Below are 8,111 nucleotides of genomic sequence, written 5' to 3' on the forward strand. Positions count from 1 at the left end.
AGTACACTTGTGGCAAATTGTTTGCAACAATTTATATATCTTCCATTTTGTATCGGTGAAAATATTTGGTACATTTGAATAGACTACATTTTCTAATATCATTATATTTTATGATGTCATCATTAATAATATTATAGTAAGATGGTAATGTTGTATCTCACGCATCTGTATTTTAGTAGGCTATGTGTACTGGGCAATGTAGTACCTTTTCACATTATCCAGCTGAAAAGGTTTCCCGCTTATGTGCGCGCTACCGCCTCTCTTCTTCTCCCAGCTCAAAAAACGCTTCACCTCCTCCTTGTTCTCCCTCAGCAAACCTCACACTTCCCTGAACAGCATGCAAATCAGTTTTCCTCTAGTGTCATCGCAGTTAATTCTGTTTCTCCTAAAAGTCAATCATCTCCAATTGCTGTTATCATACTGTAAAGTCGGTCGATATTTCAGTGTTTTGTTGTTGCTGTTTGTTTATGGAGGGTCACTCTCTTGGCATGTTTGAAGATAAACAGACAGGTGCTCGGCGCAACATACATCTTGGGTTTTTGGATTGGAGTAATTTTAACCATCAGGTATGTTTAATTATTTTTTAATCGCCTACTGTATGTGGTTTAGATATAACTGTTGCTCTGGGTTGTTGTTTTTGTTTATTATCCTTTTGTCCGTATTTTTTTCGCAAAATCTGACAAATAAAAAATATATAGGCTTTAACCTATATTATTATTTTTAAAACAAGTTTGTTGACAAGAAAGTGCTAGATGCTTTTAGAAGGTTCTAGCGCTCATATTTAAGAATGTTTGAGTTTAACACCATTCTGGTTGTTTTGTTGGTGTGATTTTTAAGCTGATCGAGGTTTGGTTAATAGTCTGTTAGGCGTGCCTGTTCTCGTGACAGTATAGGTCTAACGATAAAGATCTGCTCTTTAAATGATGACAAAAAAATGTAGGCCACAAAAAATATATAGAGAAGACATTATGCTCGATACACTAAGTGTAAAATACTGTCCCCATTTCAATGTTTTCTTTTCAAACATAGGGCCTATTTGGAAACAAAATAAGCAAATGTTCATTCCTTTAAAAATCTTTAAATTGTATAATCCGTTTGTATTGTCTATTAAACAAGATACATAGTTATATATAAACCTATAGGCCTAATGTTACCCTTTCATGTGTCGTTTTCGTCTTAATAAACACATGTTTTAGATAAGGAGCAACACTTGTAAAAGACAACCTCGTCCTTTGAATCCTCGTATACGAAATATTTCACTGATGCTGCGGAGGTTTGAATCTAAAACGATTTTTAAATTAATTTATTCTCAGTTGGGACACTGTATTACCTTGCATAAATCGGCCCTTGGGAAGGCAGTGTGTGTGTGTGTGTGTGTGTGTGTGTGTGTGTGTGTGTGTGTGTGTGTGTGTGTGTGTGTGTGTGTGTGTGTGTGTGTGTGTGTGTGTGTGTGTGTGTGTGTGTGTGTGTGTGTGTGTGTGTGTGTGTGTGTGTGTGTGTGTGTTGTCATGGGTGCCGTAACCCTGGAGGGGAGACACAAAGTATAGAAACAGGTGAATATCAGTGAAGCAATAGGACGATGTTACACTTAGGTAAATAACAGGCAGTGGGTTTCATTTTATATCTATTAAAAGAGCCAAAAACAAGACTTTCTAAAGTAATATTAATCGAGAAATACTAGTTATTGTCAATGCATTAAGCCCCTACATGTATTCAAATGCATCTTAACGCTTTGAAAGACGTTTGTATAACGTATCTCAAAAGTAGGCTAATATAATAAGTCAGATAAGGACAGATTAGTAGCTCTTGTTATTTCTGGTCATGGTGGTGCAGACTAAGTGAAAAAGTGGCTGTGTCCAGTGGAATCCCAATTAAGCTTCTCAAAGTGCGGAGCAGAGCTAAGGCCTTATCTTCCTCGTGCTCATCCTGCAGTGACGCTTTGTCAGATCCCCTGCGCGAGACGTACTGCTCTGGGATCTTACGAGGCGGCACTGAGGGTCGAGCTGGGAATCAATACGTGATAACTGGTTTCTGCGGCGGCAGACACCGCGGGAGCAGCGGGAACCTGCAGCATCTGCTGCGGAGCCCAGCAGGCCAAAACCATATGAGCGCATAAAAAACGAAACAACCGATTTAGAGAAAAGGTCACACATAGGCTATAAGTGACCTGCAGCCTAAACACATTCATTGATTGCAGCGTGTATCTTTAAAGTCAGGCGCCTTTGCCACAGTTGTTTTGTTGTTGCAGTCTTTCAGAGGGGTTACTAAGGAGATATGACGCTGCTGTGGTGCGCAACAGTGAATATAGTCAACTTTGGTAAGAACAAAAATGTCCGACAGGATTTTGTGTTGGATGTGAACATTGACAAATCTAACCGGAGACTACTTCTATTTCTCAGTTGTATGCGTTAGGCCTGTACTCCATTTGATTTTCTGTTATGGATTGACAAACAATGCATTGACAACTCGAAGTTTTGTAGTCAAACCATCGCAAAGAGGCAAGGATGTCCCCCATTGCAGGTAGGATTTGTAAACCTCCTGTCACGATCCTAATGTTATGTCACATTTTTAGTTTTGTCTGTCTTGTTATGGGTGTTATTTTGTAATTATGTTCTCCCTGTCTCTTGTCTTCCTTCCTGTGTGTTTCCTCCTGTGTGTTCACCTGTTGCCCTTGTGCTTCTACCTCCCGGCCCAGCTGTTTCTCGTCCCGTGATTACCCCAGGGTTGCCAACTCCCACGCATCTGGCGTGTGACACACGGGGTGTTTCTCAATCTCGAGGATGCTGGCTTGGTAGTCGCGTACTTCCAAGTCACTTCCTTCCGAAACGAACAGTGGCGACTGGTCATTAGTGTCAGCAGAAAGTATTAAAATAATGATTACAACAAAATGCAAAAAATTAATTAAAATATATATAAAATATATTTTAAGATCATGTTTAATCATCTGATTCGTCTGTACATTGCTGTTTTAGTATGTGTTCTTCTAATTAGTGTCTACAGTGTGTGCCTATTGAGCTGTTTAGAGCCATGTGGGACAAAACCCGATCCTGCCCCTCCTTCTCACTGTCTAATGGCGCGTTTCCACTGCAGCGGGTAGCCCCGTTTAAGCGTCCTTAACCGTCCTCAAGCGGCCAGGCCGGTTTTTGGTGGCGTTTCCATATAGCCTAGTACCGGCCAGCGGGTACTTTTTCCCTCTTTTTCCGGCCTCATAAAATCGTGGTTGTCCCAGACCAGGGCCAGGGCTGAACTAGTGACGTCAACACTCTCGACTGCTGATTGGTCAGAGAGAATCGTCACAAGATCGCGCGCGAGTTCATCCCTAGCGTCGCATATATATTTAGAAGCAAGCTTGCAGCATTTTTATAAACAGCATTTTGTAAACGGATGAGCTACAAAAATGGCTACGTCTAATAAGAAAAGCACACCGTGGTCGACCGAGGAGGTGACGACGTTCCTTCATCTCATTGGGGATGATCAAATCCAGCGGGAGCTAGATATATATGCGACGCTAGGGATGAACTCGCACGCAATCTTGTGACGATTCTCTCTGACCAATCAGCAGTCGAGAGTGTTGACGTCACTAGTTCAGCCCTGGCCCTGGTCTGAGGGAACCACGATTTTATGAGGCCGGAAAAAGAGGGAAAAAGTACCCGCTGGCCGGTACTAGGCTATATGGAAACGCCACCAAAAACCGGCCTGGCCGCTTGAGGACGGTTAAGGACGCTTAAACGGGGCTACCCGCTGCAGTGGAAACGCGCCATTAGTGAAGCTATCAAAAATGTTACCTGTGGTATCTCCATGCAGCACATTCTCCGTTCAGAAGGCATCGTGGCGCAATTTGCACATGTCCACCTGTAGAAAGAAGTCAATGGCGCGTTTCCACTGCAGCGGGGTAGCGGTGACTGTAAAAACTACACTGCGCATGCTCAGAGTATTTTCCTATTTAATGTGTGTGGCAAAAAATAATGACATAGATGGCATAGTCGATGGCAATGGCATAGAGCTGCCATCCCCACCATACGTCATCTCACATAATTCAGAGCTGATTGGCTGTAGGTACGTGTGCCGCGAAAAGTGTGGTGTGTGAAGAGCAGGTGAAGAGGAGGAGAGAGACGTGTCCTAAAAGCAGGAAGTAAGCTGCGCATGGCTTCCCTCCACAAAAAAGCAATGAGATTTCTCCATGGGATTTTAGAAAATAGCTCAAAATAAGATCTGTGGGAAACGTACCTGTTAGATAAATGCACGTTTTGTTCAGCCGGATAATATCCACATGTCTACCCTACTTTTATAATTTTCGAATCATAAATCCACCATTTAGATTTATGATAGACTTTTGAAACTACAAGAAGATAAGGAGGACTTTTACAAAAAAGTAATAGAGATTTTTGTCCAGAAGGATAGGCAAATGGACTTCATCTTCAAGTCAAGGTAAGACCACAATTTTATTGAAAATGGGATCTTACTAAGAGAGAACAATTCAATATTTAAATGATAAAATTACATTTTTTTGGTATCCTTCTGTTGAACTGTTTGTTTAAAATTAATTGAAGCATCAGACTAAAGAGGCTTTTGAAAATAATATTATATTTTGATTTAGGTCAAAATATAATATTTGTAAACCTGAAGAGTCAGTGCCAGTGCCTCACCAGCCATGAACCTCACTGCAGAAGCATAGACATCTAAGTTTTTTGTGCCCCACCACTTTTGTACATATAGAAACGCCACTGGAAACGAAGCAAGTATGCTTCCAAGCCACGGCTTCGGAAAACGAAGAAGAATGGAACAGGCTATAAGTGTGCCACTCTCTCAAACGGTTTCAACATAAACTGTACCGAAAATAAATACCTCACGATGTCTATCTAATTATGAACTTGCTTTACTTTCACATTTTTGGTGATAACAAACAAATGTAACAAAGTAACAAAATTGGTCCGTACGCAAAGCATTGTGGGGATTTTAAGGACGCGAAGTCTACCCATGTGCAGCCTCGAAATTTCCCGCAAACCAAGGACGCGGCCTCGGTGGAATTCCAAGTATGCTGGAGATTGGAACAGTCCTTCGGCGGCACTCGATGACGTAGCATCCTTGAAATATTGGCTTGGAAGCCAGAATCCTCGAGATTGAAAAACGGCCACGCTTTCACTCTCAATGTCACGCTCTCACGCTGCCCAAACTATTCTCACGCCAAAAACAAGATGAACCAGAGATCGTTTTTGGTTGGTTCTATTTCGTATATGGCTTCGCCCTCTAAGGCTATCGCTATTGGGTTATCCCCCTGCGCCCCCGCGCAGCACTGAAACACTTGTAGTCCACGCCCACCTGCTAGGTGGGCCCCACCCTCGGGCCTTCTTCCGGTATAAATAGGAAGGGGGCCCGGCACTCTGCTCCCTCTTTTCTTCAGCAACCAGCACAGTACTGAAGCACAGGAAAAATCAAGTCATGAGCAACAACTGTGTCCGTGATTGTCCCTCATGTAAGACGGGGTACATCATGAGCAGGGCTGGACTGGCCATCTGGCATACCGGGCATTTTCCCGGTGGGCCGACGTGCCTTTTGGGCCGACACGTCATTTTTTTTTTTTTATGAAATCCCGGCCCATAAGACGGGTAGATTGGCCCTCTGTTTAAATGTTTTTAGTAATTGACACTGGGCCGGCCCAATCAAATATTTAATCACCTCCCCCTTTGGGCCGCTCGGTGTGCATCATTAAATCACGCCCCCAGGAGGTGAGCCGGCCGTTGAAGCCCAACTGCCTTTTTTTTCGAAAAAAAAAAAAGTTCGAGTTAGAAATGGAGAAGGCCAAGGCCAAGCGAAAAGGGGGAGCAGAACAATTGCGGGCAAGAACAAAGCAGGCCCTTCGTGCTGATGCTGCCGCTTGTGTCAAAATAACCGACATGTTTAGTACAGGTCCAGGTCCATCTTCAGCACCCGTGGCCGATATTGGTGGTGGGGAAGATGATGAGGGAGAGAGATCAGCGCGAGTGGGGAGAGGGAGGAGAACTCGTGGTAAGCAGAAGCTAAGACAATTAGGAAAAGATTATTATTACGGTTATGATACTCTGTAGTTCTGAAACCCATTAATATCCCCTTGATGAAGCACTAATAAGACAAATATTATAAGAGAAACATTCGTTAGCCTACAAGCTACTGCTAGTAAGCTGGCTTTTTTAGGTTTTCCCTGGCAAGTTAAAATATAGCTTAATGGGACTCTGATACGTTGTCTCATTGAAAGAATGTCATTATTTTGTTAACCACCATTCATGAACAATTACTGTCAGCTGGCAGCTTGTTTTGTTTAGTTTATTTACTTATTTGGTTATAAGGGCAACAGTGGTCTTTTGGGACCTGAAAAAAATGTTTATAGTCAGCTTTTTGTTTTGTTTATAGTCAATGTTTATAGTCAGTTATGATTGACAATATATAGAATGAATAATATAGAAGTAAATAAAAAATGGAGGCACACATGTAGTTTTGACCATTAACTGTGTGGTATTGTTATGTCAATGCCTATTTGTATGGACCTCTATCAGGGAATCCATTAATTATATATCATTGTGTTGAGCCAGGTAGCATCCCCAGAGGAGGAGAGTGTCAGCGAGAGTGAGGAGAGCAAAAAGCAGGAGGACATAGATTACTTTGCCCACCCCGAGCCATCTATGTTACAGATGTTTTTAGAACAGAACCCACAACAACATACCAGAAATCCAGTTGTGCAGAAGGTATTCACCTGTAAAGATGGCCTGTTTCCACTGCAGGCCTCGCTCGGCCTCGCTCGGTTTGGTTAGGCCTTATTAGGCCCGGCTGCGTCTATCGTTATTCCAACCCAGTTTAGATTTTGCTTCCGCATTATGCAAGAACGTAGCTCTACGCGATAGCGTCATAGCCTTCTTCTTCGGCTGTTATTCTTCGGCTGTTATAGCGGTCGCAGCAGGATGAATAGTTGTTTTTTGTCTTTCCAAAGGATTTGTTGACTGAAAGTAAACGATCCTGTAATCAAAGCCATATCGAAGATTCCTGAGATTGTATTACTGGTGTTTTATCATCTATAAATAGCCTGTGTGTATTCTCAATTGTCATCGAAGATTCCTGAGATTGTATTACTGGTGTTTTATCATCTATAAATAGCCTGTGTGTATTCTCAAATGTCGTTTTCAGGACAAACAAAAGACGTTTTAAATATCTTATCTTATCAGCAGAATATTGAATATAACCTTGACTATTACTGTGCACTTCATTTATTTGACAGCATTATTTAATGATACTATTTTATATATATATATATATTTAATGATACTATTTTATATATACATTTATTCATATACACACACACTTATATGTACTCACACATGTATTTATTCATAAATATACACAGATGTATTCATTCATTTATACACACACAGCATTATTTAATGATACTGTTTTATATATATATATACACACATTTATTCATTTATAAACATATAAACACACACTTATATGTACTCACACATGTATACACACAGATGTATTTCTACACTCTGGTACTTGTACCTTTACTCAAGTACAGTACAAGATCTTATCACTTCTTACACCTCTGCAAAGCACTTTTATGTAAAGGAATACATTTTTATAAATGTCCCAACATTTCATTTTTATATTTTACAAACGTTTATATGTTATTAATGTCAAATGTTATATGTTGTATTATATAACAAAATAGACATTAAATAAAATATTAAATAGATACCTTTACATCCTAAACAGAAGGTCAAAACGTTAATATGTTACATGACAAACAAAAAAACGAAACATTATATAGGCTATATATACAGATGTTTGCTAATGTATCCCTCTTATATCCATCAGGAATTAATATTAAATGATGAATTAACATTACCTCAGCACTGCATAAGTGTGGTCGTCAGTCATATTGACAAAGAAGCACTATTATATTATTATAATTATAATTATGGGCGTTTAAAAGGACGGTATTTCGATTGTCAGATTCATATTTGCCGCCCATAGAGATGTAACGCCAGGTTGCTATAACAGCCGAAGAAGAAGGCTATGACGCTATCGCGTAGAGCTACGTTCTTGCGTAATGCGGAAGCAAAATCTAAACTGGGTTGGAA

This window comes from Gymnodraco acuticeps, unplaced genomic scaffold (assembly GCF_902827175.1).
Source record: "Gymnodraco acuticeps unplaced genomic scaffold, fGymAcu1.1, whole genome shotgun sequence".
Taxonomy (NCBI): Eukaryota; Metazoa; Chordata; class Actinopteri; order Perciformes; family Bathydraconidae; genus Gymnodraco; species Gymnodraco acuticeps.